Consider the following 7,334-nt stretch of genomic DNA (forward strand, 5'->3'; position numbering starts at 1 on the left):
ATGTTTGTCCGAAACAGGGAGCTTGATTTCATTAGAATTTTTCAACAGCACTAAAATGCCCCCAGAGGACTATTTGCAGAGTAAGATCCATTTAAAGGGCATTTAGAGAAACATTTTACAAAAGTGTTCTTTGGTTAAAGATTTATGTCCTATGTATGGCAGATTTATGACACTTCTTGTGATTATATTCTATGTGAAACTCAATGTCACTGCTATAGAAAGTTTATAGAAGTACTTTTTGAGTCTCATTTTTCTGCATTGATGTAATACGGTGGAATTCTACATTGGAAACATAACAGTGTGGTTTACCATAATAACTGTATTTTTTTAAACTGAAACTTTTGTGTGTGTGTGTGTGTGTGTGTGTGTGTGTGTGTGTGTGTGGTTGGGGGGTGGGGGGTGACATAATTCAGTTTCAGTTTTCAGTTTTATTTGTCATATGCAAGTTAGCACAGGGTCAACATCGCAATGAAATGTGTTTGACGAGCAGCGGTCTCTCAGCAGCATGATACAGTAGGAAAAAATATAATAAAATATAATATAATAAAATAAAATAACAAATAGAAAAATAGTAAAGAACAAAATATTAGAGAAACATAGTAAAAGAGAAAAGATGACTAAATATATATGTATCTATAAATATAAATATATGTACACTAGTGATTAAATAAGAAAATCTTGAAAAGAAATATGACGGGAGGGCAGATGGGATATTGCACAGGAATGAGCAGCAGAAATTTACAGTATTGCACTTTTTAAATATAAATTACAATAACAATAAAGTGAAGTGACCAGTGCAGATTAATCAGAGTACTTGTGAAGCTGCAGGGTAGCTTCTGAGTCCTGTGTTGTGTGTGTTTAAGTGTTGTGGTTGAGGTGTCGTATGGCTTGATGGTAGAAACTGTTTTTAAGTCTTGTAGTCCGAGCAGACAGACTCCTGTAACGTCTGCCAGATGGTAACAAGGAGAACAGCTGATGTGCTGGGTGGCTGTGGTCCTTGATGATGCTGTGTGCTTTACGGAGGCATCGCTGGTGATAAATGTCCTGAATGGCAGGAAGCCTCGTGCCAGTGATGTGCTCTGCTGCCTTCACCACCCTCTGTAGTGATTTACGGCTGCTGGCAGAGCAGCTTCCGTACCAAACTGTGATGCAGCTCGTCAGCAAGCTCTCAATTGCACACCTGTAGAAATTTGAGATGAAATTTGAGATCCAAGTCGTGTTGCTTTGGTCACTAGCAGGTTGCCACGGCTGCCATTACTTTGCATGGAAGATGATGACTTATTTTAAAACAGTTACTAACTGAGTGATAGTGAAACTGAAGAAAGCAAGTAAGATGCAACTTTTACTTAGTCTCAATAGTCTCAAATTCCCATTTGTATATATGTTTGCAAGTTTCACAACCAGTTACCAAGTGTTTGCAGACAAGTTAGTGTCTTCTATGCAGACAGTGGGCAACTCCCCTAATCTGCTAGCAACTAAAGGAATTACTATCTCCCCCCACCACTCCGCCTGCCAGTGGCGGACGCCCTCAGACATCGGTGCATTGGTGGTTCTTTGTGTCCGGGGATGTGCGTCCAGGTATGCACCGGCTCACTCCTGGTGGCTGCTTGTCAGGGCCTGGAGCCTGGAGCTCGTTTGGGCCCCTTCGGGGGTGGGGTGCCCTCGGCCTCTCGGCCTGGGGCTCGGTCACTCTGGCACAGCTGGCTGCCAGCGGAGCTCACGGGCACGTCACTGCAACCCCCCCTGGCTTCTGCTCCTGCTCCGCGGCTGCTGAGTGACCCCTCATCTGGGGCTCTCCTCAGCTCTTTCCGGGATAGTGGCACGGCTGCCCCTCCGTTGGTCTTCCTTGGTCTCTTGTGCTCTGGGGGCCTCTGGATGTCTGGAGCCTGGATCTCCTCCATACCTGCTTTATGCCCTGGAGGACGGGGCTATGGCTCCCCACACCCTCTAGCAGATCATTACATGAAGGAACCTTTTAAATACAAGCACCTTCATGCTCACAGGTGTACACACGGGTGCTCACAGACACAAACTACACCCTTTTTGGCTCCTACCTCAAAGAACACTGTGCGCTGTAAATGTTACGTGCTGCACAATAATATTCAATATTTAATATTTACTGCTATATACACATAGAGTATCGCGATGGTGTTGTGTTTATTACATTGCTGTTTTTGTTTGCTTGTTTTCTGTTTTTTTTTCTCTCAACAGGTGATCCAGGTGATATATATAAACATATGTAATTTCTTTTTTGCCCCCCCGCCCCCTTTTCTTTTCCCTTTTTTTTTCTTTTCTTTGCCCTCTTCCCCACTGTCTTTGTTTCCCTCCCTCCCCCTGGTCATGTCTGTCCCGTCTGTAACAACTGAAAATAAAATAAAATAAATAAATAATAACAACAAAGGTCAATCAAATGGACCAATGCGGCAAGGCAGGGATGGTCCACTTGGTAAAGTAATTCCGTTGGGCTTCTCTCTTTGCCTTCAGACAATAATTCTGATGGCAAAAGAACCAAACGGGACAGGCGGCAAAAAAACAAAACAAAAAAAGGAATTACAATGCTTTTAGTGGAGGGCAGCTTCAGCACCCAGCAACCACTTGCCAACTGGACATTAAATGTTTATTTTTGCCTCATGAACAGAGGTTTCCAGGGTGTTGCCACCTGGTCTGTAGCCCTGTCAGGCTGAAGCCATAGAACATTTTGTGAAAGTACAATATAATTGTAATATGATTAGATTTTTTAAGTATATTTTCTTTATTATATTTACTTTAAAAAAGTATAAAAGTATAAAATGCTATATGACTTGACTAATAACCTTGCTGGCAACACTTGGATTATTGACAGTGAAGGGGTCTTGAAGGACTGAAGTTAAAGAGATCAACGTTGTTTTAATAAACTGATGTGGACATCAAATATCTTTCTTTCAACGTAAATATTTTCCCTGTATTTGAGTAAGTTTGATAATGTCTGAAAATAAAAGGTTTGGCATTTGTATTAAGTTTCTGCCATATTTTAGATTATGTTTCTACTGTTTACATCCCTGACATACACAACACAATACTTCCATTCTGCATACATTAGATATGATTTACTAATAGCTGCATTAGTTTATCTTTAGCTTATATAGCAGAACTAGCTAATTTAGCAAGTAGGAAACTGTCTAATTTCCTAATGATGAATCCCATTATTAATTTATTGTTTTGACTTAGACAAATGTTTTTTAATGCCCAGCTGCATCTGTGTCATGATTGCACATCTTTGACATGTCTTTGTTTTGCTTTGTTTGCCAGTTTCCGTCTCCTGCCAAGAGTAAATCACAGTGATCGTGGCTCTCTTGTGATGAGTGGGGAACAAAATAACTAGCTATCAATGGAGGCACCAAGGACAGAGGTGGGAGCCAGGAGCTCCACCCTCTCTCTAGCCCACCCCAAAACCTCTTGAATAGAGGGCATTTGGGTGAGTGAAGTGTTTAGAACTGAAGTTGTATTTACTTCAAGCCTTTTATTTCACCAACAAACAGAAAAAGGAGTTTAGTGAGAATAGAAATGCCCTTATCACTTCAGACTGCCTCCCTTAAGAAAGACATTTGACTTACTTATACGGAGGTGGAGTAATGTGCTTTTGGTTTTTCTAAGGAATATTACCACATACATGGAAATAGAGATGAAAGATTTCTTCTATTACCTGTTCTGTAATTAAAAAAGACATGAATGTCAATAGATTTATAGCAGTATAGGCATCAAGTGCTTTTTTTCCTACTTTCTCTCATGGCCATTGCTTGTGTAAAAGATACAGAAGCTGTCACATTGTTGAAAGGGGAAGCATATAAGCTGCAGCAAGGATTTCACTAATGTATCAACGTTGCTGTTCCTAATTAAGACAACTAAAAGCACCTAATCACTAACAATATTGTGTCTAAATTAGTTTTATCTGAAACTGTGTCTTAACAAACTGAAAGGAGATAAAGATAAGTCTATGAGAGGTTCACTCTTCTATTTCTACCATCATTATACAACAAAGATAATAGCTTTCACATGTTACATTGCTCAGAGTAGAAATGTTGTTTTCCCAGGAAAAGCACAAAGATGCCAATGTAGGACACTCACTGTCTTTCATTAGGATATTTTCCTTATCTGTTTCTCTGGGGGTGTCAATGCTCCCAGTTTGTTTACTTCATTTGTTTTTATTTTGTTCAAGTTTCACTTTTTTTTTTTATCACTGCTGCTCCATATTCAGCAGTTTTAACTTTCAATTGGTGATAGTATTGAAATAAGATATTTGTAAGTGCTGATGTTTGGGTGTGTTAAGAAGCATATACACTGTCTTCGCACAGTAAATATGAACTAAAATTGTACTTGCATAGGTAAAAAAAAAAAAAGGAATTTTGACAGCAGCTGGTGAGAGGCAAGCAATCTATAAAGACTGTCTCTGTTGAGGAGCTACTGTGCATATCGGGGCTTCCACTTGTGCTGCTGGGGGAGCTCAATGGCAGATAAAATGCATGCTGTCAGTCACCATAACCTTAATATACTCTGTTTTATGTCTTTGCAGTAGGCTAAAGTCACACACACACAAAAAAAAAATGTTTAAAAGAAAAGCAGGTTCTAAGGTACTATTTGTTTTAAGACAAAATATGGAATATGGAAGCAGGGAGCTGTCTTTACAAAACAGATGGGGGACATACATACACAGGTGCCCAAGAGGGGATGGCTCTTGTCATAGAGGGAGAATGACTTCAAAGGACACAGAGGGCGGGGGGGCATGCTTAGTCTGAAAGTCTGTAAGCTCTGCTAGCATCATTCACTGCCACTCTTTTATATTGTCCAGAATATTTTTTGGTTATTTTGACTTATACCTAGTAACAGTTCGCCACATAGTGTTATATACATCTTTATATAGTGTTTACTTAAATGGATCAAACCTTAACTGTTGTAGTTAAGGTTTGAGCCTTCATCTAGTAAAAGAAAATCTTTGTAGCATTTAGCTAAGGCTTTAGTCACACAGACCTACAGACATGTTAGCAACCATTTAACAACCACTTGGGTGACAAAAATATGTATTCCCCGACTGGTTGCGAGTGGTTGCTGGTTGACACTGAGTGAAATCATTCACAAAAAGGTTGCTGCAGCAAAAAACTCCTTGCAATTGTTTTGGTTGCTAGCAGATTCCCACAGTTACCTTATTTTGGATGGAAAATGCCAACTTGGCATTTCTGAGTTGTACAAACTTGAACAACTGCAGCACAAACTGGAAAAGTAGAATATACTCTATCAAACTAAATGTGTGCTTTACCTTTGTATCCAAAACGTTTCAAAAGGTGCAAATGCAACGTTGTTTTTAAAGGTGAACAGTCTCTGTTTCTGGTTTGCCTCAGTTGTTTTACAGTTTCATTATAGCTTAGCATAGGAGATTGCAGCAATGTATATCACTTTGCCACCAATTTCACATAGGTGACCTCTAAGAACCACTCTCCAACACATTAGTGACAGGTGGTTGTCAGGGTTCACTCACTGGTCTCTATGCTTGAGTGACTGGGACTTTAGCAATCAATTTCACATTGACTGCCAGCGATTGCTTGCAACTGGTTAGGGAATGTGCTTTTGTCTCCCCCTAGTGACCAGTGGTTGCCTGATGGTCACGAACCAGTCTAGGTATGTGTGGCTGACGACTATGGTAAAACCCAACCCTAATCCTACTCCTAACTCCAGACTAGTGATTAGTGGAGTACATTCAGCTTAACAGATTCTTGGTTAAATGATAGCATCCTATGGCTAGAAAGAATCTTGGTAACATGGGTCACAAAATAAGTTCCCAATACTGATGTTAAATATGTAAGGCTGTTCTCCTTCTTGAGGCATCAAAGACCTATGTGTCAAATCTACAAGCAAGTTGTCCTTAGGTGTTGGTTCTTCAATAGTCAGATGACAAATGTCTTTCATTCCATTCTTTCCATTTTCTAGAATTTGTCTGGGACTCGGTTGTGGGAGCAGAAGTCAAAGAGGAGAGCGACCAAAAACACAAATGGCAGAGAAGTTCCATTCAGTGACATGAATTAGCAGAGGTGAGCTGCCCTCAAACTTTATGCTACAAAAAACCTTCAGTTGCTTAGTTGTTATAAAGGGATGAATTAGCTAAAAACATCAAAAACATTTTTTTTAAATACCTGACTGTATCCAGGCTTATATCAGCTGAAAGCTGGTCACTTCGACATGGGCGAATTTACTCACTTTTGGGAGTCTCAAGTGGTCATTCAGTGAACTACAGTTTCAGGATTTCGATGTGGGCCTCATTTTTAAGCCTTAGGATATTCCACCCAGTCACTTCAGAAGTAACATCTTCCTTATGTGAGACCCAAGGAAGCTGGATTTACATTTCCTCGTAATTTTTTTTGTTATAAGTATATGATTGCAAGAATTACAGCATTTAAAAAGGATCAGAAAAGACAACAGATGCTCAAAATCTGTTTATGTACCACATGCATGTATGGATCAGTGATTAACTGCCAGATGGATCAACACACTGGAAATGTGCAGCAGGTACTGGCAGCTCCTTATATGGTGTCCCACAGCTTTACTCGCAGTTTACTGAGGTGCACTGGAAAGCAGAGAGGTAAGGCTGCATGTGTGCAGAACAGTGAAGCCCTCCAGGACTGGCCTCAGAATCAAAGCTTAAAGGAAACACTTCATCCTCTAAGAGTGGCTGGCTGGCTGGTACTGACAGTTGTGGCCTACTTTCTCAACATCACTAGCACATCCCCAAGAGTGACCAAAGCGGAACCAAAAAAATCTCATAACCTGGACTCCTCATGTTCCTCTGAATTCCCCCAGTAGCATAGCTGTGGCTTTCTCAGTTGTTGGGAGTGGGATCACATCTTTACTGAATCACGGTTGATGCTACACTTTGTTTAGGCCAAATCTGAACCAAGAGCAGAGCAAAAACAATAGTAATTGGCCTCCATCAACGGGTCGACCTTCACAAGTCCTTTTCTTGCAAATAAGCACATAGTATGAGGATAAAGTGTACAAGACAGGCGCTGTATCTTTGAAGGTCATTGAAGCTTCAATAGATGTATCAAATACTGACTTTTGTGACATCCAAACCTTTAAAAAAATATCTGTTTGCTGCTTATTTGGATTTAGAGAGGTGGAAGGATGTATTTCACATTTGAAAATTCAGGACTGATGTTGCTCTGAAAGCTCATCATTTCTCTGTGTTTGAGATCCGAAATGTGGCAGATTCACCAAAACATATGAAATCCAAGATTAAGTAAACACCAGTCACCATGCCACTACAACCAATGTTTCTCCTCACAGGGTCTATGCGTGTGTATGTGTGC

The sequence above is a fragment of the Oreochromis aureus genome, linkage group 23, assembly GCF_013358895.1.
Source record: "Oreochromis aureus strain Israel breed Guangdong linkage group 23, ZZ_aureus, whole genome shotgun sequence".
In the NCBI taxonomy this organism is placed as follows: domain Eukaryota; kingdom Metazoa; phylum Chordata; class Actinopteri; order Cichliformes; family Cichlidae; genus Oreochromis; species Oreochromis aureus.